This window comes from Canis lupus, chromosome 6, assembly GCF_011100685.1.
Source record: "Canis lupus familiaris isolate Mischka breed German Shepherd chromosome 6, alternate assembly UU_Cfam_GSD_1.0, whole genome shotgun sequence".
Taxonomy (NCBI): domain Eukaryota; kingdom Metazoa; phylum Chordata; class Mammalia; order Carnivora; family Canidae; genus Canis; species Canis lupus.
Window position 1 is genome coordinate 21,169,169 of NC_049227.1, and position 25,461 is coordinate 21,194,629.

Here is a 25,461-nt window from a genome sequence, read left to right on the forward strand (position 1 = left end):
TTTACATTTATGAGTATTTTTCCTGGGGAATGGGCCCATAGCTTTCATCAGATTCTCAGAGAGGTCAGCATCCCATAAGATGAAAATTCAAGAGAAAAAAATTTTCATAGAATACACATAACTCCAATATAGTTTCCTTGGTCTATCTTGCCCTGGAAGTAAGAGTCATTTCTCATCAGAAGAAAAAATATATATAAAAGAGAAAAAATGTAAAGTGATTTGTTCTGACCCTGTTTCCACTAGCCCTGTGCCCTGGGAGAAAGTGCCCCGCCTTTGGAAACATAAACATCTCTATCCTTCCTGGCATTCCAGGCCTCTCATCCATCACTCCAGTCAGGCTCTGGGCAGCAGCGACCAGCTTCCTTTTCTGCCATTCATGACCCTCTCCATCAGATGTCAGGGTCTGGCTCTGGCCAGCCTGTTGACAACTACGAAGATTTTTCTAACCCAGCTAAACAGCCTCTGTACCATTGAAGCTCTCCAGAGCTGGAGAAGCTACAAGAGAGAGGAAGGGACAACCAGTTTTGTAGAGGATGCTCCCACAGAGCACCTAAACCTGTAGGTCCAAGAGGAACTACATGGGTTCCCTAAAGCCTGGAGACCCTGGGATCTAAGTGGGCTCCTCTGTAACCCAACACTGTGGGTCCCTCTACTTCTATGTTCTAAACTCATAAATCAACAGGGGAAACCAGTGAGATAGGGACAGTTAACACACACACCTGGGGTCAACAGAGGGCCAGCCAGGCAGCTCTGTGGATCTTGGCTGGGCTTGCTCACACGTCTGGGGGTCAGCTGGCTGTCAGCTGATCAGGACTGCCTCTGCTGGGTGAATGGGTTAATTCAGCTCTGCACCAAGGGTCTCTCACTCTGCAGTACACTAGCTTGGGCATGGTCCCATGGCAATGAGAAAAGTACAAGAGCTAGCAAGCACTGAGGGGATCTGAAGCCTCTGCTTGCATCACACCTGCAAATACCCCATTGGCTGAAGCAAGTCACAGGGCTGAGTCCAGAGTGAAGGGGAGCACTGATCACCCTCCTCACAGTGGGCAGGCACTGCAGCCAGGTGAGAGCCAGTATTTAGAGGTCAGGCTCTGCCTCTTATCAGGGATGTCTTTTAAATTCTCTGAGCAAATAATACACTACTTTCTCACTTATCTGGTTAATGAATTTTTTTTTCTCTTAATGTACTAATACACAGTCCACAATGGATTGGAGAAATAGGTATCTTAATACACTATTGGTGGGATATTACATTTTTAAAGGGCAACTGAATCATACTTATGGTAGATTGAAAAAATAGCCTGTAACTCTTCTCCTCCCCTTTTCTTTCTTTCTTTAAATTTTATTTATTTAGGGCAGTCCCGGTGGCCTAGCAGTTTAGCCCCACCTTCGGCCCATGGTGTGATCCTGGAGACCTGGGATCTAGTCCCGTGTTGGGCTCCCTACATGGAGCCTGCTTCTCTCTCTGCCTGTGTCTCTGCCTCTCTCTGTGTGTCTGTCATGAATAAATAAATAAAATCTTTAAAATTTTTTTTTTAATAAAATCTTTTGGGATCCCTGGGTGGCGCAGCAGTTTGGCGCCTGCCTTTGGCCCAGGGCGCGATCCTGGAGACCCGGGATCGAATCCCACATCGAGCTCCCGGTGCATGGAGCCTGCTTCTCCCTCTGCCTATGTCTCTGCTTCTCTCTCTCTCTCTCTGTGACTATCATAAATAAATAAAAATTTAAAAAAAAATCTTTTAATTTTTTAAAAAAGTTAAATAATAAAATAAATAAATTTTATTTATTTATTTCACAGAAAGAGAGAGTGAGTGCACAAGCAGGGAGTACGACAGACATAAGAGGGAGAAGCAGGCTCCCCACTGAGCAGGGAGCCCGATGCAGGGCTCAATCCCAGGAACCTCTGCCAAAGGCAGAGGCTTAACCAACTGCTCCACCCAGGTGTCCCTCCTCCCCTTTTCAATGTGACTTTGCAACTCTTCCCACCAAGAATGTGGGTTAGTCATGTGACTTGCTTAGGCCAAAGGAATGACAGCAAAAGGTGATACACAGACGTTTTAATGGCACTTGTACATTGTGAATTGCCAAATCCACTGAGTTTAGAAGATACTATATGATGAACCTGAGCCAACCAGCCTGCTATTGGATGAGAGGCCATGTGAAGGAAAACCAAGGTACCTCAGTGGACCTGTGTGGACAGACACAAGCCAGGCTGAAATCAGCCTCACCTGGCCTAGAACAGAAAAACCACCCAGCAGAGCCTGGCCACATTACCAAATCCCAGAATCCCAGAATGAATGGATAAAAGATGCCAATTCATTTCATCATATTCTCCTAAGGGTGCTTTCCAGAAATGGAGTAACCACATAGCTTCAGTCAACAAATAATCTATTATGCCCCTACTCTCATGCGAATGATTATTCTAAGCATTGACAATATACCAATGAAAAGAAAAGAATATGAAAAATGTTCCTGTCCTCATGAAGTTTGCTTTCTAGGGTTAAGATAAATTTTAATAATAACCAAGTATAATATACTGTCTGAGCAAAAGTAATAAGCACTCTGGGAAGCAATAATAATAACATATGATGCCATGTTCCAGGCACCATTTGAATGAGGGGAGGGAGGGCTGAAAGGAATGCAATATTATAGGAGAAAGCCAGAGAAGGATGACATTTGAATCAAGATCTGAAAGGTAAGGGATATCACCTTGATATCTACAGGAAGAGCCTTCTGGTTAAAGGAAACAGCAAGGGCAAAGGTGGGCTGGAGCCAGTGCAGAGGGTGGGATTTGAGGTCAGAGTTGTGAAAGGGTGGGGTGCAGGTTGTGTGGGCCTGATAGGTACTATTGGTAGTCTTATATAAAACTTCTGTACACTTCTAATTTTTTTTAACCAAGTGTGTGTGTTCTTTTCAAAAAAATAATTTTAAGGGGATCCCTGGGTGGCACAGTGGTTTAGCGCCTGCCTTTGGCCCAGCGCGTGATCCTGGAGACCCGGGATCGAATCCCATGTCAGGCTTCCGGTGCATGGAGCCTGCTTCTCCCTCTGCCTGTGACTCTGCCTCTCTCTTTCTCTCTCTCTGTGTGTGACTATCATAAATAAATAAAAATTTAAAAAAAATAATAATAATTTTAAAGAAGTATATAGAGCAAAAACAAATAGCAATCCTGAGCTGCACTCCCAGATTCCAATATTAGTGGATCCAACATGTATTTTATCATAATCCTTGGCCATGCATTCTTAGAACTCCTGGGAGTCTGCAAGAGAGTCCTGTCATTTTTGGGCACAGGATGCCCTCTGCTGTTAGCTTCTGGATTGACACTCACAAGTATCACCTGAAGGAGCAAGGTCACTGTCCCAGTGGAAAAAAACATAACTAGTTCATGGAGGACCTCTGTCTTTCTTGCCAGTAAGCTTGACTATGTCAGGAAGCCCTTGAAAGACAGGATAGGAGAAGACATCTCCTAATCTTTACACATTCATTTTCCATACACATATTTGACTTCTTAAAGGACTCAAAATTTACCCACTTGCTCATTGGATCCTCTGCAAACTCCCATATGGCAAGTCATGCCAGATGCTATTAGCCCATTTTGCAGATGAGAGAATGGATGCTGGGAGGCTATGAGACACGCACTCTACCTCATTAGCCAGTGCATGCATAAAACCAGGATAAAAGTCAGGGCCTCCCAACCTCCACTCCAGTCTGGCTGAAACCCAACACAGGGTAGGTGGCTTACTCAAAGACACAAAGGTGAACCAGAGGGGCAGCTGGGTGGTTCAGTTGGTTGAGCATCTGGCTTGATTTTGGCTCAGGTCATGATGTCAAGGTTGTGAGATGGAGCTCCACATAGGGCTCCATGCTCAGTGGGGAGTGTGCTCAAGACTCTCTCTTGCTCTCCCTCTCCCCACTCACACACTGTCTCCCTTTCTCTCTCTCTCTCAAATAAATAAATAAATCTTTGGGGGGAAAAGCAAACAATGTGAAGCCACAAATCCATTATAAAAAGCTGTGAGTTGTCATTACCCCCAGCCAAGACTCCCTGTTGTGGTCCCTCCTGCCCCACTCTGAGGCTCCATCTGATTCTCTCCCTGCCCCTATTTCCACTCAGGAAGGATCCACGGAAGGTGTACTCAAGGAACCCTTGCAGTTTGGCCAAGGGTGACACAAAGGAAAGCGGGGAACAGACAAACATGAGCAATCTTTGTGGATGCCTGATGGGACAGAGGAGAGGATGTGGGCTCAGCAATGCTAAGGAACTGTGTAAGCTCCCCTGGGACATGGACACAAGTGCAAGAAAGAAAATGAGGAACTGACTGAGAGTAATTGGAATTGAGTGAGAAAAGCTGGAATTGAAAGAACTTCGTTCAAATTGACTAAGATTACAGTCCAACCTTCCCCACAGTGGGACTCAGAATAGAAATCAAGCCAGAGTATCTAACTGAAAGGAGGTGACGTGTTTGCACACTGGAGGGCTATAGCCTGAGGAATGTGTGCCCACTAAAAACAAGAGAAATAGCCCTGAAGCTGAACTCAAAAGACCTGCATTCCAATCCTGCCTTCCCCACTGAGATGGAGGTGGTTTAAGACAGATGCCTTCCCTTGCAGTTTACATTCACGATGCTTGATGCCTCGAGGGGCTCTGCTGAGGATACATGAAGCATGGAATGTAACCCTGCCTGGAAACACTAAACACTGTGAGAAGCCACCAAAGGACAAATGTGACCCCTCTCAAAGAAGGAAAAAAAAAAAAAAAGATCATACTGACTCTGCTCTAAAGTAGGTGGTAACTGAAGGGCTTTTTTGTTTACTAAAAGCAAACTATTTTTATTCTTCTATACTGGTCTCTGGCAAATGTGAAGGTAGTAGTGATAAAAGGCTGTGGTTTGCAAGTTTGTATACAAAAGCCAGGAGGGATCTAACTTGTCAGTTCTGAGATAGAGGAAGAGAGGACAATTCTCAAGGAAGGTGAAGGAGAGGGGGTGGCTGGAGTCTGATGCTCTCTGGAAGCTTAGGCCAAGGAGAAACAGGCTAGGAGATTCATGGCAGTGAGCATTTTTTGAAGTTGTGTGCTGTATGAAGTATCATGCAAAATTCTCTGCTACTTCCCCATGAAATCTTCAGTAAGATCTGCACTGCTTACTAATGCTTAGGGAAGTGTGATTTCTTTTTCAGGGGATGTAAAGAAATCCCAAGTCCTGCTTTAACTGTCTCACAAGGTGAAAACTAAAGTAATTCATAATGAGAAGCCAGAATCCAGACTGTGGGGACATCCTCGGCCTCAGGAATTTCAAAACTACAGAGAACAGGACATCTTTATTGCAGAAAACATTAAAATATAGTCTGATAAATATGCTAAAGGCTATTCCAGAAATATACAAAGTATTATATTACACATTGGAGAGAGTAACTAGCTCTACCTGAGAAATCGAAGAACGTTTCACAAGGTAAAATGCTAGTTGGACAGATGGAGAAGTAAAGAGGAAATCATTCCGTTAGAGCTAATACAGTCTGCCTCGAAATAGTCATGTCTCTCTTGACTGCTATGGACAACACAGGAAAAGAGGGCAGAGACTTAGGAAAGCGTATCGGCTGAAATGAATGAACAGGCAATAAATTAGAGCGCTTAAAAAGAAAATACAGATGAAAAAAGAAATCATGAACTGTTTCATAACTGTGAGATTAGATTAACAACATGAAGAAAGTATTAAACTAAGCAAAGAGGTTTATGTTGGTGATGACAAAGGTACAGCCCACATGAAGATCTAACCATTATAAATATTTATATACCAGGGGCTGCTGGGTGGCACAGTTCATTAAGTAACTGACTCTTGATTCCAGCTCAGGTCATGATCTCAAGGTGGTGAGACTGCAGTCTGGGGTCAGACTCTGTGCTGGGCATGGAACCTACTCAGGATTCTCTCTCCCTCTTCCTCTGTTTCTCACTCTCTAAAATAAAATATGTGTTTACATATGTTTACATACTAAATAACATGCCTTCACAATGCTTCTTACAGCAAAGACAGCAGAACCTACAAGAACAAGACAAAAATGCAATGGCATTAAGCATTCATTCCATTTTCTTAGCCCATGACAGATCAAGTAGATAAAGAATAAGTAATGATAAAAAGTTCACAAAAAAACATAGCTTATGAGTATGAGCTTATAAATATAAGCATAAACCTGAATATTCAGTCAAAAACTGTTTATTGAGGACCTACTATGTGCCCAGTGTTATTCTAGTTAATAGACGTTAATAAAACAGAAATAAATCCCCATGCTTGGGGACTTACACTCAGTGCAGAAAGATAGGATTACTAGGTCAAGGTGATATCTGCCACATTTCTCAACTCTAAACTATTTCTCAACTATTACTATTTCTCTTTTTATAAAAATAAATTTATTTTGGGTAGATACTCTGAGATTCTGTCTTATTTCTCATCATACATTTACGTACTAGTTTTAACATCCACTGCTGATTTTTGCCTTAAAAAATCATGACTGTCATGATTACCAAAGAGTGATTTTCTTCTGATTCTTTCACTGCTTCCATATTTACCAGTTGCAATCCAACTGTAAGCAAAAGGTTTCCCTCCTCTATTCATCTAGGTATATGGATAAATCTATTAAATCTATTTGGATTTGTAGATCCTTATCTAATGCTATAGATCATTATCCATTACTATTTATTTTTTATTTATTTGGTTGTTCAAACTATCCCCAGTTTGGCCAGTGCAGGCCCCTCAAAACTGGCTCCTGAGTCTTTTTAACATATCCCCATCATTTTAGTTTCTTCCTAGCTTTCTGGTATAACAAATATTCCCAGATCATATTGTATATTCCCTGCTCTTGCTCTGGAATCAGCCATTTCTTTCAGAAGTTTTGATTCTTGGGGTGCCTGGGTGGCTCAGTTGGTTAAGTATCTGACTCTTGCTTTCTGCTCAGGTCATGATCTTAGATTGTGATACTGAGCCATGCTTTGAGCTCTGCACTCAGTGGGAAGTTTGCTTGAGATTCTCTCTCTCCCTCTCTCTGCCATCCTTGCCCCAAAATAAGTAAATTATTTTTTTTTAAAGAAGTTTTGATTCTTTTGATTGGGAGAATTATATTTAAACACCATGATATGGGTCCTAGGTATGTGCATTGTTAGTTACTGGGCTGTTATTGCTGCTAGCCCACCCCATAGATAGATAAAGAAAGAGACAGAGATATATATACACAATATATTTATTTCTGGCATTTATTACCAATATTTAAAACCATGAATTCACACTGATAGATCCAGTTCCAATCCAACACCACTGGGTTTATTCTAGCCTTTCCTTTTTCCACATTTTTCCCTTTTCTAGCATGGAGAAACCTTTCTTGTGATCCACAACACATTTCTTTATTAAGATTCACACAAAATAGTTTCAAAATTGTGAATCTTTTAAAAACCAGATATTTGGGGGCACCAGGGTGGCTCAGTGGTTGAGAGTCTGCCTTAGGCTCAGGTCATGATCCCAGGGTCCTGGGATCGAGTCCTGGAACAGGCACCCCACAGGGAGGCTGCTTCTCCCTCTATGTCTCTGCTTCTCTGTGTCTCTTCTGAATAAATAAATAAAATCTTAAAATAAAACAAGAAAACTCAGATATTTTGAGTTCTGTTTCTGAGATATAAAAAGACTATGGATTGGTCTTTTTGATTTAATAAAAAGAGAGGAAAAGGAGAGCCCAAAATATACACTGAAGAAAGGTCCTACAGGTATAAAAACAGGTCTTTAAAAAAAAAGAAAAGAAGAAAAGAAAAGAAAAGAAAAGAAAAGAAAAGAAAAAAAAAGAAAAGAAAAGAAAAGAAAAGAAAAGAAAAGAAAAAAGAAAAGAGTTCTTTTCAGCAGACCAACAAGAAACCCCAAGTTCACAGATGAGAACTCCCATCCCCATTCAAGCAGGAAGAGAATCTCACATGCAAACGGTATATTGGATCCTAAAATTTTCAGTTCAGAATTATGTTGCCTCATGAATTTGAAGCTACTGAGCTTCTAGATTTATCTTCCTACTTCCTAAATTTTGTATCATTTCTTTTCTTTCCTTTTTGTTGTCTTTTTATGCTGCATGCTGGGACAAACCATCACAGATGTTATTTTCAATGGTGTTTTTTCAATGATCTAATGTATCTTGAGTTTTTTACAGCACTGTGCTCTTTTTAAGATCTTTAATGGCTGCTTCTCATATCAGCCTATAAAACGGTTTTGAATGTCATTTCTTGTCTAATGACTTAAAAATGTGAGTTTTGCTTGTTTTAAGGTCTGTCTTTTCTATATTTCTCTATTTTCCCATTTCCTCATGCCTTGGTTCTTCAGTTTACTCATATTGCTACCAAACTCTTGATAATGTTATTTCCCAAACATCTGGTGATTCCTGAAGGTGTGTTTATCTTTCAGTTGACAAAAAGAATAACATAGAAGCTCCAAGAAATTCCAAGAAATAAAAAATGTAAAACCAATTACCCATAGAAGAAAAAAACAATATCAAACTTTTTAACACTGAATATACAGAAGGTAGGCAATGTCTATGAATTTCCAAAATAAAATTATATACAATCTAGATTTCAAGCTCTATTCCAGTCTAAGAAGAAAACCAGTGCCATGAAAGCAAAGCACCAATTTCATGAAAAAGGGAGAAAAAAAATCCTAAAAAAATTAGTTGAAGAAGCAAAAGAAAATGTTAAAATCATATAATTGATAATTTCAGAAATATACTATAAGAGTGGCACCTGGGTGGCTCAGTCAGTTAAACAACTGACTCTTGGTTTTGGTTTGGGTGGTGATCTCAGGATTGTGTGATCAAGCCCCACCCACATCCAGCTCCATGCTGAGCAGAGAGTCTCCTTGAGATTCTCTCCCTCTGTCACTCCTTTACTCTCTCTCTCTCTTTCTCAAATAATAAATAAATCTTTTAAAATATATTCTGTAAGAAATCACATATATTTAAAAATCATGTTAATAAAAAATAAATGGGATGCCTGGGTGGCTCAGCAGTTGAGCATCTGCCTTCGGCTCAGGGTGTGATCCTGGGATCCAGGATGGAGTCCCACATTGGGCTCTCTGCAGGGAGCCTGCTTCTCCCTCTGCCTGTCTCTGTCTCTCATAAATAAATAAATAAATCTTTAAAAAATAATAAGTAATTTAATTACTTAGAAATTTTAAAAACTGGGGCACTGGGCTGGCTCAGTCAGAAGACCATGCAACTCTTGATCTCAGGTCATGAGTTTAAGCCCCACATTAGGTGAAGAGAGAACCTAAAAATAAACAAACTTTAAAAACAATAAATCTTAAAAACCATGCTTGCTATCATTTAAGATATCTCAATGTAAGAGCAGCATAGCATCAAGGAGTAAAGTCTGAACTTATAATCTCAGAGATCAAGCTGAGAGACTCCTCGAATGAATTACAAAAGAACCAAGAGATTGAAAGTCTGAGGTAAACCCAGTTCAGAGAAATAGAGAATATAGAGATTCCTCCATTGGTCCATCAGTAGTTTGAGAAGGAAGGAACAAAGAGAACAGAGGGGATAAAATAAGAAAGGAAATAATGTGAGAAACTGTTCTGCCAGGTGGAAAAATATAAATCTATGAATAGCCAAACTATGCATAAAATGTAGCAGAGTTATTTTTTCAGACATTCAAGAATTCAGAAAACTGACCTCTCATAGAGCCAGTGGAGGGGGAGGTGGGGTTGGTAGCAGAGGGCAGGGGCAGAGGGAGAGAGGGAATCTCAAGCAGACTCCATGCTGAGCACAGAGACCAACACAAGGCTGGATCTCATGACCCTGAGATCATGACCTAAGACGAAATCAAGAGTCGGACACTTAACTGACTGAGCCACGCAAGTGCCCATTTCATGCCCTTATTTAAAAAAAAAAAGTGGGGGAGGGGGGCTATAAGGTAGAATGGAACCAACCTAAGAGTATAAGAAGTGGAGACCCTTGGCCATTTGTGCAGCACCTAGTTTATACCCAAGCTGGGAGTCCTAGAGGTTCTGGGGCAGGTGTCTTTACATATAAAGAAGGTGGTCTTAGGAATCTGTTGGAAATATGAGCAATCTTAGGGAAGTCACAAAGATATGCTTCTTGGGTTGTGGGCAGGGGTGGGCATGGAAAAGGGGAAGGAAATCAGAAATTTTAGGACCAAAAAAAAAAGAGAGAGACAGAGAGACAGAGAGAGAGCCATATAAGGAAGTTAGGATCAAATATGAAGCCAACTAAAGTGTAAAGTGATTCTGAACTAGATCCTATGGATGGTAAAAGAGTCTGTTTCACCCTGATACCCCAGAATACTTACCTTTGGGCATGCGGTTTCACAACATAAGATCATGTTTTCTTTTCTAGAAGTCCTATCATACTACTTGGTTCTGCAATGAAAGATAGTTATATTATCATAATATTGTAAGTAGTGTTTGTTCATTTTCAATTTCTGTGCCAAACCTATTTAGCAAAATGTAAATGTTATCAGCCTTGCAATGCACAGAAGTTGGGAGGCAGACGGAAGTAAAAAAAATGTAAGAGCATTAATTTCCACCATTTTGATAGTACCAAGAGATACTGTCTAAAGATAATAGAACAAAAATTAAATTTTAAAGATCATATTTACCTTATAGGAATGATCGCTAGAAGAACTACAAATAAAAAGGTAGCTAGTTAAATTTGGAGGTGGGATTTTAACTAAGATTATTCCTTAACTTTCAAAATTGAACATCAATAAATACTGCCTATATATGATAAATAAAAAAGTAAAAGTATAAAAATATTATTTAAGTTAAGGAAGCAACAACCAGAATACTTAAAAAGAGAAATGGTTAAAAAAAAAATAGGTTATTCTGGGGAGTGGAATAAGAAGTGAAAAGTCTGGAAGTGAAAGACTTTCACTTTACATGTTATGGTTCTGTATTGCTCAGCTTTTTTTCTCATATTTGTGTTCTAATTTAATAATGATTTTTTAATGTGTTAAAATGTTAGGGCAACCACTGAAAAATAGAATAAGATCTATAATTTCCAAAACCCAATATGAAAAAAATGAACCAAAGAAACTCAATCAATGCAACAGTAGCAGGAGAATGGAGGGGGGGGTGAGGGGGGGACAGATCAAGGAATTACTATAAACAGAAAATATAAAACAGGATGAAAAAAAGGAAGCAGGGATCCCTGGGTGGCGCAGCGGATTTGGGGCCTGCCTTTGGCCCAGGGCGCGATCCTGGAGACCCGGGAATCGAATCCCACATCGGGTTCCCGGAGCATGGAGCCTGCTTCTCCCTCTGCCTGTGTCTCTGCCTCCCTCTCTCTCTCTCTCTGTAACTATCATAAAAATAAATAAAAATTAAAAAAAAAAAAAAAGGAAGCAAAACTTTTAAAAGGCAAGTTGATCAAAAGGTAACTCTATTGCACTGAGAGAAATATATTAATTTAAGAAATAAATTTATAAAAGGTTTGGATATATTATGTATGTCATGTTAACAGCACTAAAATTAAAGTGGGAATTCAAGGAGGCCCTTAGGAGAAGAAAAGGGAATAGAGGGTTGTGTATTCCTGGGGCTACAGGAGTGAGGTGAGCTGAAATCATAGCTGAGTCCAGCCAGGTACAGCAGGGTGTCCTCCTGTGGCTGAATGGGGCCAGCCCATGTCTGACCACTCCATTAGAGAGCATTATAGGCTGAACTGTGTCCTCTCCCAAACCACATGTTCAAGTCCTAACCCCCAAGACCTTCAAAATGTGGCTGTGTTTGGAGATGGGGTCTTTAAGGGAGTTAAATAAGTTAAAATGAGGTCATTAAGGTAACTCTAATCCAATATGACTGGTGTTCTGAGAAAAGAAGACAATGTGAAGATGCAGGAAGAAGATGCAAGGAGAAGATGTGGCCCTCCACAAGTCAGGGAGATGGGACTCAAAAGAAACCAACTCTGCCAGCACCTTGATCTCAGACTCCAGAACTGTGAGAAGTCCCTCAGTTTTTGGTAGTTTGTTAGGACAGCCCTAGCAAAGTAGATACAGAGGGTCTCCTCTTCTTGATAATGATACTACAGTTAGAAAAGTCACATGCCGATGCAGTGGACACAATAAACAAATTATAGGCAGAACTGTATATGGGTCTAGAAGGTTCCACTTAGGCAGAAGGTCTGGGGTATAGTTTGGGAGGTTTTTGTGACGTTAGAAAAGTAGGAGTGGGAGATGGGCTTGAGATCCAAATTTAAGGAACTGGGCTGAAGCTGTGGTTCTGTTTATCTCTTCCTGACACGGTCGTAACTTAGGTAGAAGACGTTGGTAAAGCTATGTTGCCTCATTCTGTTACCAGACGGCCACTCATCAGTGGCAGGCAACACCAGTGGCAGACAACACTAAAAATCTAGGCTCAGTCTCCTGAGGGCTTGTGAATTGGGCTTTCTAGCAGTCAGACAGTTCTCTTGTTTGCTTTTCTTTTTTTTTTAATATTTTTAATTTTTTTAAAATTTATTTATTTATGATAGTCACAGAGAGAGAGAGAGAGGCAGAGACACAGGCAGAGGGAGAAGCAGGCTCCATGCACCAGGAGCCCAATGTGGGATTCGATCCTGGGTCTCCAGGATCGCACCCTGGGCCAAAGGCAGGCGCTAAACCGCTGCGCCACCCAGGGATCCCTCGTTTGCTTTTCTTATCCCTTGCTGTTAAACGGAAAGACTGGGCCTGATTTTAAAATTCAGACAATAGAAGATAGTCAACAAACGATATTAGTAATCTCCGATTAAAAAGTGAAGACTCAAAGTAAGGAGAGGCTAATCAATGGACCAGAATAGAGTCTAGAAAGACTCACACATATTCAATTCATTCATTTTCAACAAAGGTGCCAAGTCAATGAAAAAGAAAGAGAAGAATTTTTAACAAATGATGCTAGAACAAATGAACATCCATACAGGAAAAAATAGAAATGAATCTCCACCTCTGATCACTGCACACGCAAAAATGAATTTGAAATGGACCATACACCAAAATGCCAAAGACACAAAGCCCCACTTTTTTGAAGAGTGAAATACTTGAGCGGGAACTTCATGTGCCAATATGCACATGAAAAGGTGCTCGCTGTCATTAGGGAAAAGTAAAAGACAGAGACTCTTTGTTTTTAAGTCCTGCTACCGGGGATCCCTGGGTGGCGCAGCGGTTTAGCGCCTGCCTTTGGCCCAGGGCGTGATCCTGGAGACCCGGGATTGAATCCCACATTGGGCTCCTGGTGCATGGAGCCTGCTTCTCCCTCTGCCTATGTGTCTCTGCGCCTCTCTCTCTCTCTCTCTCTGTGACTATCATAAATTAAAAAAAAAAAAAAAAATTAAGTCCTGCTACCCAGCCACGGGCTGTATTTTCCTAAAGCAAAAATACCTCCCCTAAAAAATTAGGGGAAATAAAAGAGATGGAAAGCAAGAAATTCATCATTAAGAATGCTAATTAGGGATCCCTGGGTGGCGCAGCGGTTTGGCGCCTGCCTTTGGCCCAGGGCGCGATCCCGATCCTGGAGACCTGGGATCGAATCCTACGTCGGGCTCCCGGTGCATGGAGCCTGCTTCTCTCTCTGCCTATGTCTCTGTCTCTCTCTCTCTCTGTGTGACTATCATAAATAAATTAAAACCTTTAAAAAAAAAGAATGCTAATTAACACAGTTTTGTGGAGAGCAATTAGGCAGAATTGAACATCATCTTACCTGCAATGTAAAATGCATGCTTTGACCCAGCACTATCGATTGTAGGGATAATCTAAAGAAAACCCATCCCCCTGCATAAAGACGTACAAAAGTGTTTGCTGCAGTTGTATTTGGAAGAGCAAAAATTTGGAGACTCTAAAATGCCCACAGGTATGGGGAGTGGTTAAGTAAACTTTGGTGCTTCCATTATCAGTATGAGGGATGTAATCGTTAAAATAACAAGGTAGACTTGTATTTACTGACATAGAGAGATCTCCAAGACATATAGACCTATTGCTAAGTGAAAAAAGAAGTCACCAAACAATGCAAATGGCTCTATTTACATTATTAAAGACTTACAGGAAGGTGAACTTTTTTTTGTAAGTAAAGGCAAAGGTAAATTTCGAGAAGGATATGCATGGGAACATAAGAGTGTGTCTTTGGGTGCATAGGTGGTAAGGATAATCACTTAAGTATGGTAAGTACATAAGATGATAAGTGATACCATCACTTTTTACTCTTTATCTGTTACTTGAATTGTTCATAACTAGGATGAATTTACTTGTTCCCCATGTATCTAAAAAAATAACAAAGCTGCTTTCTTAAGTACTGAATATTAATTATTAATGAAACTAACATGTATAGGGTTTAGCCTTACCCTCTGGTAAAAGCATTACATATGTTATCTCCCTGAATCCCGCAAAATGGGCACCGGTGTTCATTATATGACCAAGTGCATGCTTAGAAGGTTTTATTTTTTTTTAATTAATTTATTTATTATAGTCAGAGAGAGAGAGAGGCAGAGACACAGGCAGAGGGAGAAGCAGGCTCCATGCACCGGGAGCCTGATGTGGGATTCGATCCCGGGTCTCCAGGATCGCGCCCTGGGCCAAAGGCAGGCGCTAAACCGCTGCGCCACCCAGGGATCCCTTAGAAGGTTTTAGTGGTGCTCAGTGGCACCTTAAAATCATCTGAGGGGCATTTGTTTTTTGTTTTTTTTTTTTAATTCTGATGGTCGGAACTCATCTTGGATCCATAGGACCAGAATCTCTTATGGGCCCCCCCCCCCCAGCACCTGCGATTTGCATAAGCTTCAAGAAATGATTCTAATGCGCAGCCAGTGTGGAGAACCAATGGTTGACATTGTTCTTGATGCTAGGCCACACTGCTAGTAAATAATACAGCATGGCTACACTGCCCCTTCATTATAGGTATAGATGTAGACATAGATGGTACAGGCATAGCTGTAAGTATAGGTCTACGTGTAGGTATAGATACAGATAGATGATTAGATATAGGCATAAATATACATATTGAATACATCTATTTTGGGGGCACCTGAGTGGCTCAGCGGTTGAGTGTCTGCCTTTGGCTTAGGTTGTGATCCTGGGGCCCTGGGATGGAGTCCCACATCAGGCTCCTGGTGAGGAGCCTGCTTCTCTCTCTGCGGGTGTCTCTGCCTCTGTGTGTGTGTGTGTGTCTCATGAATACATAAAATCTTTTAAAAAAAAAGAATATATCTATTTTTTCAATTATGGATGAAGAGCACCTTAAGTATCAAACGGACCATGCAATGTTCTCTCTTCCTGTTCCCTCTGATATACCCATCCTGTTTCTGCCTTCCACAGCGGTCACCAAAACTCCTGAGGGGTGATACACGAAATATTCAACAATCAGACAGCACAGGCACTGACCCATCAGAATGGACCCTGGACTCAGCACTAGAGCGGGATTTGGGCTTTAACCTTCTGGTCACTGGCTCCTGAGGATGTGAGAGTTTTCCTCCGGAAAGGCGGCAGTGGAATACCACTCGGCGGGCTCAAGACAGTAGCTGGTTTACAAATGACTCTTGAAATAGTTCCATATTTTAACTAGATCAGTAGTGCCAGCGCCTGCTTGTGCCCAGACCGAGGTCTGAATGGTGGTGGTGGTGGTAGTAGTGAGTGTTTTTTAACGGTTGTCCTGAGACAGTCTGCCTGTCAGGCAACTATTTCAACTATTTCCACCCAAAGACTTGCTTCTTCAGTGTTGAGAGTAAAAGAACATGGCTGGCAAGCAGTCTGTGATCCACACCGGGCTGCCCCCACCAGCTGCTGTGTGCCTGGCAGCCCCCCACTCCCAGCCCTGCTCATTCCCAGCTCCAAGGGGGTTTGTCACTTTGCTGATTACTGCCATGTTTCCCTCCTGAAGTGGCAGCTCCAGTTGTTTCCCAGATAATTTCCAAGATGCTAATTGCCACCTGCTGATTTCCTGTAAACACTGTACTTTACACATGTGATTAATCAGAAAGCTGTGGACTGTTCTGAAGAAGCGTGTGTGCCTGCGTGTGTGCGCGTACCCGTTTCATTACTGTGGTGAATTTAAATCACAGGCGATGTTTGCTCACAAAGCCACATTAGCGAAACGGCAGGGAAAACAAAATTACAAAACACCATAAACTGCAAGTTCACAGACTATATAAACAACAATTCGAGTCAGCCCGACAACTCGCTGAGTCAATTCTGGTATGGAGCAGCAGGCACGGAGCATCTCCAAAGGAGACTTGGAATCATAGGTGCTTATGTTTCTTAAAGAAACTAAAACTGAAAACATTTTCAAAGGTTTCTGGTAAAGAATGATGTCTGGTTTCAAGCTCAACCTTGTACCAAATCCTGGGTCTTCCTCTGACCACCCATAAGATCTGTACAAATTCCCTGAACCTTCAAGCTCCCTTTCCTCATCTGTCAAATGGAGATAATTTCCAAGACACTGGAGATAGCATGTAAAATACTTCTATTACATATTAGTCAGAATTGCTTGGGTCGTTAGTAAAAGAAATTTAATTCAAAGTGGCTTAAACAGGAATGCCTGGGTGGCTCGGCAGTTGAGCGTCTGCCTTCAGCTCAGGGCGTGATCCCAGAGTCCTGGGATAGAGTCCTGCATCGGGCTCCCTGCAGGGAGAGCCTGCTTCTCCCTCTCTATGTCGCTGCCTCTCTATATATATACCCCTCATAAATAAATAAGCAAAACCTTAAAAACAAAACAAAACAATGGGACCCCTGGGTGGCTCAGTGGTTTAGCACCTGCCTTCAGCCCAGAGCATGATCCTAGAGTCCCAGGATCAAGTCCCCCATCAGTCTCCCTGCATGGAGCCTGCGTCTTCCTCTGCCTGTGTCTCTACCTCTCTCTCTCTCTCTCTCATGAATAAATAAATAAAATAATAAAAAACAAAACAAAACAAAACAAAAACAAAACAAAAAAACAAAGTGGTTTAAGCAAAACAAGAACTGGAATGACTCAAAAATAAAGACCAGGCGCTCTGACTTCAGGTGCTATCGGATCCAGATGCTCAAAAAATGACTTTGGGACTCTGACACCCTCCCCATTTTGGGCCCCTGCTTTCTTCCCTGTGGACCTCTTTCTCAAGCAAACATTATTTATGGCAAGCTGGTACACTAACCATAGCTCCACACATATATCTTATCTTCCCAGCAACCACAGAGAACTGGTATGGATAGTACTTCTCTTGGAATATGACCCACTAGCCCATTCTCAGATCACAGTTTGGGTGTGGTCAAGTGTGTACTTACTTAGACCCTACCCAAACTCCAGATAGACACAGAACAAGCCACATACATACATGAAGACCCATATCAGCAGATGTACTGAGTGATGAGAGAGAGAGAAGTTTGCTCAGCTCAGAGAAGAGTTGGTCGGCCCTTCTTACATATTCTCACACAGGATGACTCCATTTCAATCCTAGGCCAATAAGGTCAAGTGGGCAGTCCACAGACCTAAACCTAGACACATCTGGCCAGGGTAACAATTTGCCATTATCTGTTTCTAAGCCTGTCTGAAGGCTTACAGCACTTCCTACAAGAAATTCTCATCATATCCTTACCTGCAGTGCTAGTCTTGAAAGTATAGGACTCATCAGTCTACCTAATAACTTAGCCTTTTTATGTGCTCTATCCACTTGTGGAGCAAGATAGGATCCTCTGCCCCTTCATTTCCACTGTCCCTCCTCCTAGACTTGCCCCCTAATGTGAAGAGAGTCCTTTAGTGTGATAATGCATCAGTTATCCTATGAGAGTTGATCAATACAAGTCATAAAGGTTTGATGTCTTTAGGTACCTTGCTCTAAAAATTGTGAGAATTCAAGGCAAATGGGTCTTATCAGACAGATGAAAGGAGCAGGTGCACAAGAAGGCTGTTGGCTCTTATTAGAAAAGGATGGAGGGATGGAGATCAAGATAAAGGGGACTTCCTGGCACCCATGAAAGGCAAACTTAGCCTGTCTGAAAGGTAATACACATAACACAAAAAAGAATGTTGGTAGCAGCCTCTGGACTCTGAATCTCTTCCTGACTGGCTAGGAGAACTAAAGTCCTTTCTATAATGAACTGAGCTGACTAACCTTTCCAGTCACTGTGAGTTAAAGGAACAGAGACACAGCACAAAGTGATGGTGAAAAGCATAGACTCTGGATTCAGACCATCTGGATTTGAATCAAGGATCCTACACTCCATATGCAGGACACCTTGAACATGTTATTTAACTTCTCTGAGCCTCGGTTTCCTTGTTGGTGAATAAAAAATAATAATGGTATCTACCTCCCAAGGCTGGTATGAGAAGGAAATTAGTTAATATATACATGAACCATTTAAAACTGAACCTGGCTCATTATAAATACTAAATACATATTAACTTTATACAGACAGCAACCTGGACTCCCTTACATCAGGGAACCTCCTTGTTTATATGTACATGGTTGACTGGGTGAACACCCAGGACAAGTGCTGAGTCTCTCTCTAGATTTGCAGAGGCAAAGTAGCGGTGACCAAGAGAGGTGTGGTTTGCACCCAAGGAACTTTGATTCATTCACCAACTGCTACTTGCTTTTGCTGCACTTGATTTTGATGTAACGGGTTTTTCTTTTGTTTGGCAGTGTTGGAGCAAGCTCTTCCACTGCCTTACTCTGAAAATAAAAGGTCTGTGGTGTACTTTTGAAAAGACTTGGCACAGTCAATTACAAGGGTGAGGCGGGTTGGTCACAAGATGGCTTACATGGACATCAGCCTTTGCTAACAACTAGGAAGCAACACCACAAGCAGGCACTGGGGTCATAACAGGTGTTCCCAGAACTCCAGATGCAAAGACCAGTTATAGCCCAGAAAGGTCACTGTGCAGGTATCAGATGATGGTAGAGACTGCACTACAGACCAGCTCAAACATGGTTTGCCTTAAGTGTGCTTGCAGTTGTGGTGGCCCACGGTATCTTGTCAGTCATCTTTACATTCTGGCATCCCCAATCTCCCTCTTTTTCACCAATTCCCCATTCAAGTCACTACATTACTGCGTGTCCTCTATTCCCACTCACCTTGAGAACTCCTTTTCCTTATCAAGCCAATTCCTGCTCACTCCTCAAGCATAACTGAATTTCAGTCTCCTCCTTGAGGTTTGTTTTGACCACTTCCAAACGCTCTGAATTGATACTTATTACCTGATACAATCATGTAGAATTCTATACTGTCTTACAACAACCTCTTAAGACTAGGGCCTTGTGACCAAACATCCATTAGTTTTACCTGTATTCCTTCATTCCTTCTGCTGGTAGTAACATCTGCCCAATTTTTCTCTGGGGGAAAAAAAAAAAGCCCTTTTAAACTCTTGGTCCATGTGGCTCAAAAGGCTCAGTTCCCAGGATGCAAATATGACCCAGGCTGACCAATCAAGTATTCCATCTCCCTGGTCACAGTGATTGGATCAGGGGTGGGCACATGACCCAAATCAACCCTATGAGCTTCAGTTCCTGGATTTTTGCTGAAACCACTGAAAAAAAGGAGAAGAAGGAACTCTCTTGCAAAAGACCTGCAGCCACCATATAATGGGAAAAAACCTCCTGAAAATTAGGCCACTTCAGAAAAAAGCAGAGCTGATAAAATGAGGGAACAAGGTGCCTAAGGATATGATCTAGGTCTCTAGATACAGTTATGCCTAAACCTAAATATCTCCTAGCCATTTCAGTTATATGAGATAATAAAATCCCTTCATTCATCCATGTGACAAATATTTATAGGAGCCCTACTGTGTGCTGGGCACTGTTTTAGACACTAGAATACTTTTTTTTAACCTAATACAATATAAGCTAGATTTCTTTGGTTACAACTGAAATCACCCTGGTCAGCAAAGTCTTCATGTCGCTTCATTAATACAATTGTATTTAATCTCCTTCATGTGAATGCCTCTTTTTCCCAAGTAGATCATACACTCACTGAGAATGGAGACCACACATATTTCTCTGTATCACCAATTGTGTTATGTACATACTAATTAGCAAATTGCAAATTATTTTTTTAAATTTTTATTTATTTATGATAGTCACACACACACAGAGAGAGAGAGAGAGAGAGAGAGAGAGGCAGAGACACAGGCAGAGGGAGAAACAGGCTCCATGCACCGGGAGCCCAACGTGGGATTCGATCCCGGATCTCCAGGATCGTGCCCTGGGCCAAAGGCAGGCACTAAACCGCTGCGCCACCCAGGGATCCCTATCCTCCTCTTATTTAAAGATTTATTTATTTTAGAGAGAGAGAACAAGAAGGGGAGGGACAGGAGAGAGGGAAAGAGAATCTTGAGCAGACTCTCTACTGAGCATAGAGACTGATGAGGGGGCTCAATCTCATGACCCTAAGATCATGACCTGAGCTGAAATCGAAAGTCCAATGCTTAAGCAACTGAGCCACCCAGGAACCCCTTTTCACCTTTTATATAATCGCCCAACAGCCTTTAATGAAAATGGTCACTCTGTTCTTTCAACACCTGTTTTCCTTAGATGCCATGATACCACACTCTAGTGGTCTGTCTTTTTACATCCTAGTTATTTTAATTCAGGCTTCTATGTGTTTTCTAGAGCTGCCATAACAAAACACCACAAACTGAGCGGCTTAGCAGAAGTTGATCGTTTCACAGCTCTGGATGCCAAGAGCCTGAGACCAAGTTACCAGCACATCCATGCTCCCTCTGAAGGTTCTAGGGAAGGATTTCTCCTAGCTTCCAATAGTTCTTTGGCTTTTTCGTTTTTTAAGATTTTTATTTATTCATGAGAGACAGAGAGAGAGAGAGAGGCAGAGACACAGGCAGAGGGAGAAACAGGCTCCACGCAGGGAGCCTGATGTGGGACTCGATCCCAGGACTCCAGGATCACACCCTGGGCTGAAGGCGGCACTCAACCGCTGAGCCACTGGGGCTGCCCAGCTCTTTGGCTTTTGATAGCATAACTCCAGTCTTCACATGGAGTTCTCCCTGTGTGCATAGGTCTATTTCCAAATTTCCCCCTTTTTATAAGGTCACAATCATACTGAATCAGGTGTCCTTCTCCAGCATGGCCTCATCTTAACTAAATACATCTACAATAACCATATTTCCAAATAAGGTCACATTCTGAGCTACTGGGGGTTAAGACTTCAAAATATGTATGGGGAGGCACAATTCGACCTATAACAATTCCCCTCCTCTACTGTCTACTCAACAATGGGGTTGTGTTCTTGGAGCATGGATCTTCCTTCTCTCCCCTTATATATATATCTGTGCTCTTTCCCTATATGTTTTCATCAAATCTGATGGCTTTAAAATATATGCTGATGACTTGCAGATTTCTTTTTTTTATTTTTATTTTTTTTTATTTATTTTTTATTTTTTAATAAATTTATTTTTTATTGGTGCAGATTTCTATCTCCACTTCTGACCTCTTTCTTGAGATATACCCAACTATTCACTTGACTCTTCCATATCTAATAGAGATCTCAAAATTATGGCATCCAAAACAGAATTAATTTTCACCACTACTCCACTCCCAACAAACAAGACCCTACTAGGTCTCCCCACATCAAAAACTGTAGTGTCATCAACCAAGTTGCTCAAATAAAAAACTGAGGAACCAGGGATCCCTGGGTGGCTCAGCGGTTTAGCACCTGCCTTTGGCCCAGGGCACAATCCTGGAGTCCCGGGATCGAGTCCCGCGTCGGGCTCCCAGCATGGAGCCTGCTTCTCCCTCCTCCTGTGTCTCTGCCTCTCTCTCTCTTTATCTCTATCATAAATAAATAAATAAATCTTAAAAAAAAAATGAGGGTCCCTCCCTCTTATGTTCCATAACCAAGCTATGACAAATCCTAACAGTTTTGCATTCAAAATATATAGAACAGGGATCCCTGGGTGGTGCAGTGGTTTAGCGCCTGCCTTTGGCCCAGGGCGCGATCCTGGAGACCCGGGACCGAATCCCACGTCAGGCTCCCGGTGCGTGGAGCCTGCTTCTCCCTCTGCCTATGTCTCTGCCTCTCTCTCTCTCTCTCTCTCTCTCTCTCTCTCTCTGTGTGACTATCATAAATAAATAAAAATTAAAAAATATATATATAGAACATATCCATTTCTCTCCACCTCTGTCGTCACATCCAAGTCCAAGCCATTACGAATCTTTTGACAAAAGTAAATCCATAGGCCCCTATCTGGCCACTCTTCTTTACCTTCTCCAATCCACCCTCAACATCAGTGTGATTTTGATAAAGTGTACATCCTATTACGTCACTCAGTAGCTTTAAATCCTTAAATGCCAATTTCTAGAATCAATTACGTACTCTTTACCATGGCCCACAAGGATTTTCCAACATAGTCTGGGCCCTGCCTGCCTCCATCCTTACTCTGGACCCTCTCCTCCTCTTGCTCATTATGCTCCAGCCACACTGGTCTCCTTTCAGTTTGTAGAACACTTCACACTATTTCTCACCTCGAGGCCTTTCCATACCTCACTATTTCTCTTTCTAGGAATGCTCTTCCGTAGATTCTGCACACATATGGATCCTTCTCATCCTTGAGACTCCAGCTCAAATATCAAACCTTAGAGAATCTCTTCTCTGATCAAACTTTCTAAAGTGACCCCTGCCTAGTTACAGTCTATTCTGAATTTATCCTGTTTATTTATAAGCGTACTTGTGTATTATTTGTCTCCTTCTCCAATCTCCACAAGAACGTAAGCTCCTAAAGAGCAGGAATCAAGTCTGTCCTTTCCACTGTGTTTTCAGTATTTCAATACTTCACCTGAAACACAATTAACTTCTATCTATGTGTTTAATGGATGGGTGGATGAACAAAAAAAAATAGGCCCTAGAAATCCTCTTATTCAAATCCCTGTATGCTGAGTATTCCCTTAGCAGACTATTTCCAGGAGTCTATACGAGAGATCTCTTTTTCCTAGAGACAGAGAGATACCCCCACTTTCTTGCAGCAATGGGCACATTTTGCATTTCCTTCAACATAAAGTTCAAATTCCTTCCAATCTGTCTGTAAAACTTCATTTTCCACAACTTCCTTCCCCATAATAAATTCATAGCACACTCAACTTCATACCATTACATGAAAATACTACCCATGCTTATAATGTTACCTCCCTTGGGAATGCCTTCCTTCTTCCTCCTGCTAAACATCTTTTAAGATTCCCTCTATGAAGCTTTTCCTGGTAGCCAGAGAGGTTATTACTCTGTCACGTCAGAGGCCTTCATACATAAATACCTCTACCATGTTTACTCTGATATATGACAATTCAACACCTCGATATATTACAGTGAAACTCACAAATTACAAAAATAAAGATAAAATCCTGAAAGCAGCTCGGGACAAGAGGTCCTCAGATACATAAGGCTGGCAGCAGACCTGTCCACAGAGACCCAGTAGGCCAGAAGGGACTGGCTTGATATACTTAAAGTGCTAAAAGGGAAAAATATGCAGCCATGAATACTTTATTCAGGAAGGCTGTCGTTCAGAATAGGAGAGATTGCTTCTAAGATAAATAAAAACTAAAGGAATTCATGAACACTAAAACAGCCCTGCAAGAAATATTAAAGGGGACCCTTTGAGAAGAGAGAGAGACCAAAAGTAACAAAGACCAGACAGGAATAGAGACAATCTACAGGCACATCGACTTTACAGGTAATACAGTGGCACTAAATCCATTATCTTTCTATAATTACTCTGAATATAAATGGACTAAATGCTCCAATCAAGACATACGGCATCAGAATAGATAAAAAGCAAACTCTATAAATATGCTTACAAGAGACTCATTTTAGACCCAAAGACACCTCCAAATTGAAAGTCAGGGAATGGAAAGCCATTTATCACACTAATGGACATCAAAAGAAAGCTGGAGTAGCCATCCTATCAAACAAACTGTATTTTATTTTTTATTTTATTTTTTAAAGATTTTACTTATTTGGAAAAGATAAAGAGAGAACACAAGTGAGGGGGGAAGGGCAGAGGGACAAGTGCTTGATCTCAGGACCCCAAGATCATGACGTGAACCAAAGGCAGACCCTTAACCAACTGAGCCACCCAGGTACCCCAGACAAATTAGATTTTAAACCAAAAACTGTAGTAAGAGGTGAAAAAGGACACTATACTTAATATACAATTCTATTTCCCTATTTTACTCTTACTTTGAGTAAAAGGATTATGTTTTATACTTTGCCCACTAATGCCTAGCATGGTGCCTAATAGATAGCCAGGAAAAGAATTGTTGACTACTATACATGCATATATAGTTGAAATTTTTCATTATTGTACTGCTCAGTGGAGTGAAAGGAACTGGAACATATTAACAGTTATTATTCTGTCAGCTATCTGACCATCATTAATGAACCAGTGGAAGTGGTGATTTTTAATTTGTGAAAAAGAAAACTATTTCAACTAGTTATGGCTTGGTTAATACATCATATTTGAAAATACTCTGTTCAAAATAGACACACCAATATAGATACTCAACCTTTTCATGTCTGCTTTTCAATTTTTAAAGAAATGCTGTAAATGTTCAGGGCATAAAAGAAATGAGATGTAACAGGCATTACGAGGAAATTGTCTAGCTTGGATTTTTTTTTTAACTTTGCATAGGCATAGATAGCACTTCCTGGAACTATTTAACGTATAGTTAACTTAAACTATAGTTTGCTTTTATGGTAACCCTACTTTTGGCCAATGGGTTTTATTTTATTTTATTTTATTTGGCAATTTTTTATTTTTTTTATTTTTTTACCGTTCCTGGAAGTACTACAATACCAGGTCAATGTGCAGAGTGGACGGAGCAAGCTCCTATTCCATCTCCCTGCTCCAAAAATCCATTTAATATATTGTCCTCGGATAGAGGACGTATCAGATATTAAACTGATAGAAACAGATACTACACTTGATCTTAGCCAAAAGGCCGAGAAGCGATGGCAAATGTTTTTTTAAATAGTTTTTTTTTTATTTTTATTTATTTATGATAGTCACAGAGAGAGAGAGAGAGGCAGAGACACAGGCAGAGGGAGAAGCAGGCTCCATGCACCGGGAGCCCAACGTGGGATTCGATCCCGGGTCTCCAGGATCGCGCCCTGGGTCAAAGGCAGGCGCTAAACCGCTGTGCCACCCAGGGTTCCCCGGCAAATCTTTTTAAAGCAAGGCATAACCCTATGGTTTCCAGCCAAGGAGCTTGTGGATCAGCACCATGGACAGAGGAATGGCGTGTAAAAGGTTGCTCTAAGGCAGTTTGTGCAATGACCACTGTGATGTCAGATATACTACCGAGAAAGACTGGTGTGAACATTCTTCTAGGGATCATTTGAAGACAGCGGCTTTGGATTTGGGTCAACTCAGAGGGTAGTCTTAAGAAAATAACCACTCCTCCAAGATGTCTCCAACTAGTATGCTCTGCTTCATACTTTGGATTTATTGACCTATATTGATTCACTGTTTTTTCCACAATCTGTTCAGTTCT

At 41.4% G+C, this 25,461-nt stretch overlaps 1 long non-coding RNA gene and 1 other non-coding gene across 5 annotated transcripts in view; both read right to left on the bottom strand.

Moving 5' to 3' along the window:
• Positions 1-25,461, bottom strand: part of LOC111096268 — a 46,714-nt gene that overhangs the window by 17,536 nt on the left and 3,717 nt on the right. For 3 of the 4 annotated variants that reach the window (XR_005360784.1, XR_005360782.1, XR_005360785.1), the window contains one exon: positions 10,325-10,394. This is a non-coding gene — a long non-coding RNA (uncharacterized LOC111096268). Of the gene's footprint in view, positions 1-5,300; positions 6,036-10,324; positions 10,395-25,461 lie in introns of those variants that run through there. The other variant, XR_005360783.1, reaches the window with a different exon arrangement.
• On the bottom strand, positions 24,731-24,921 carry LOC119872425. Its single transcript, XR_005361514.1, has one exon. It is a non-coding gene; the product is annotated as a U2 spliceosomal RNA (small nuclear RNA).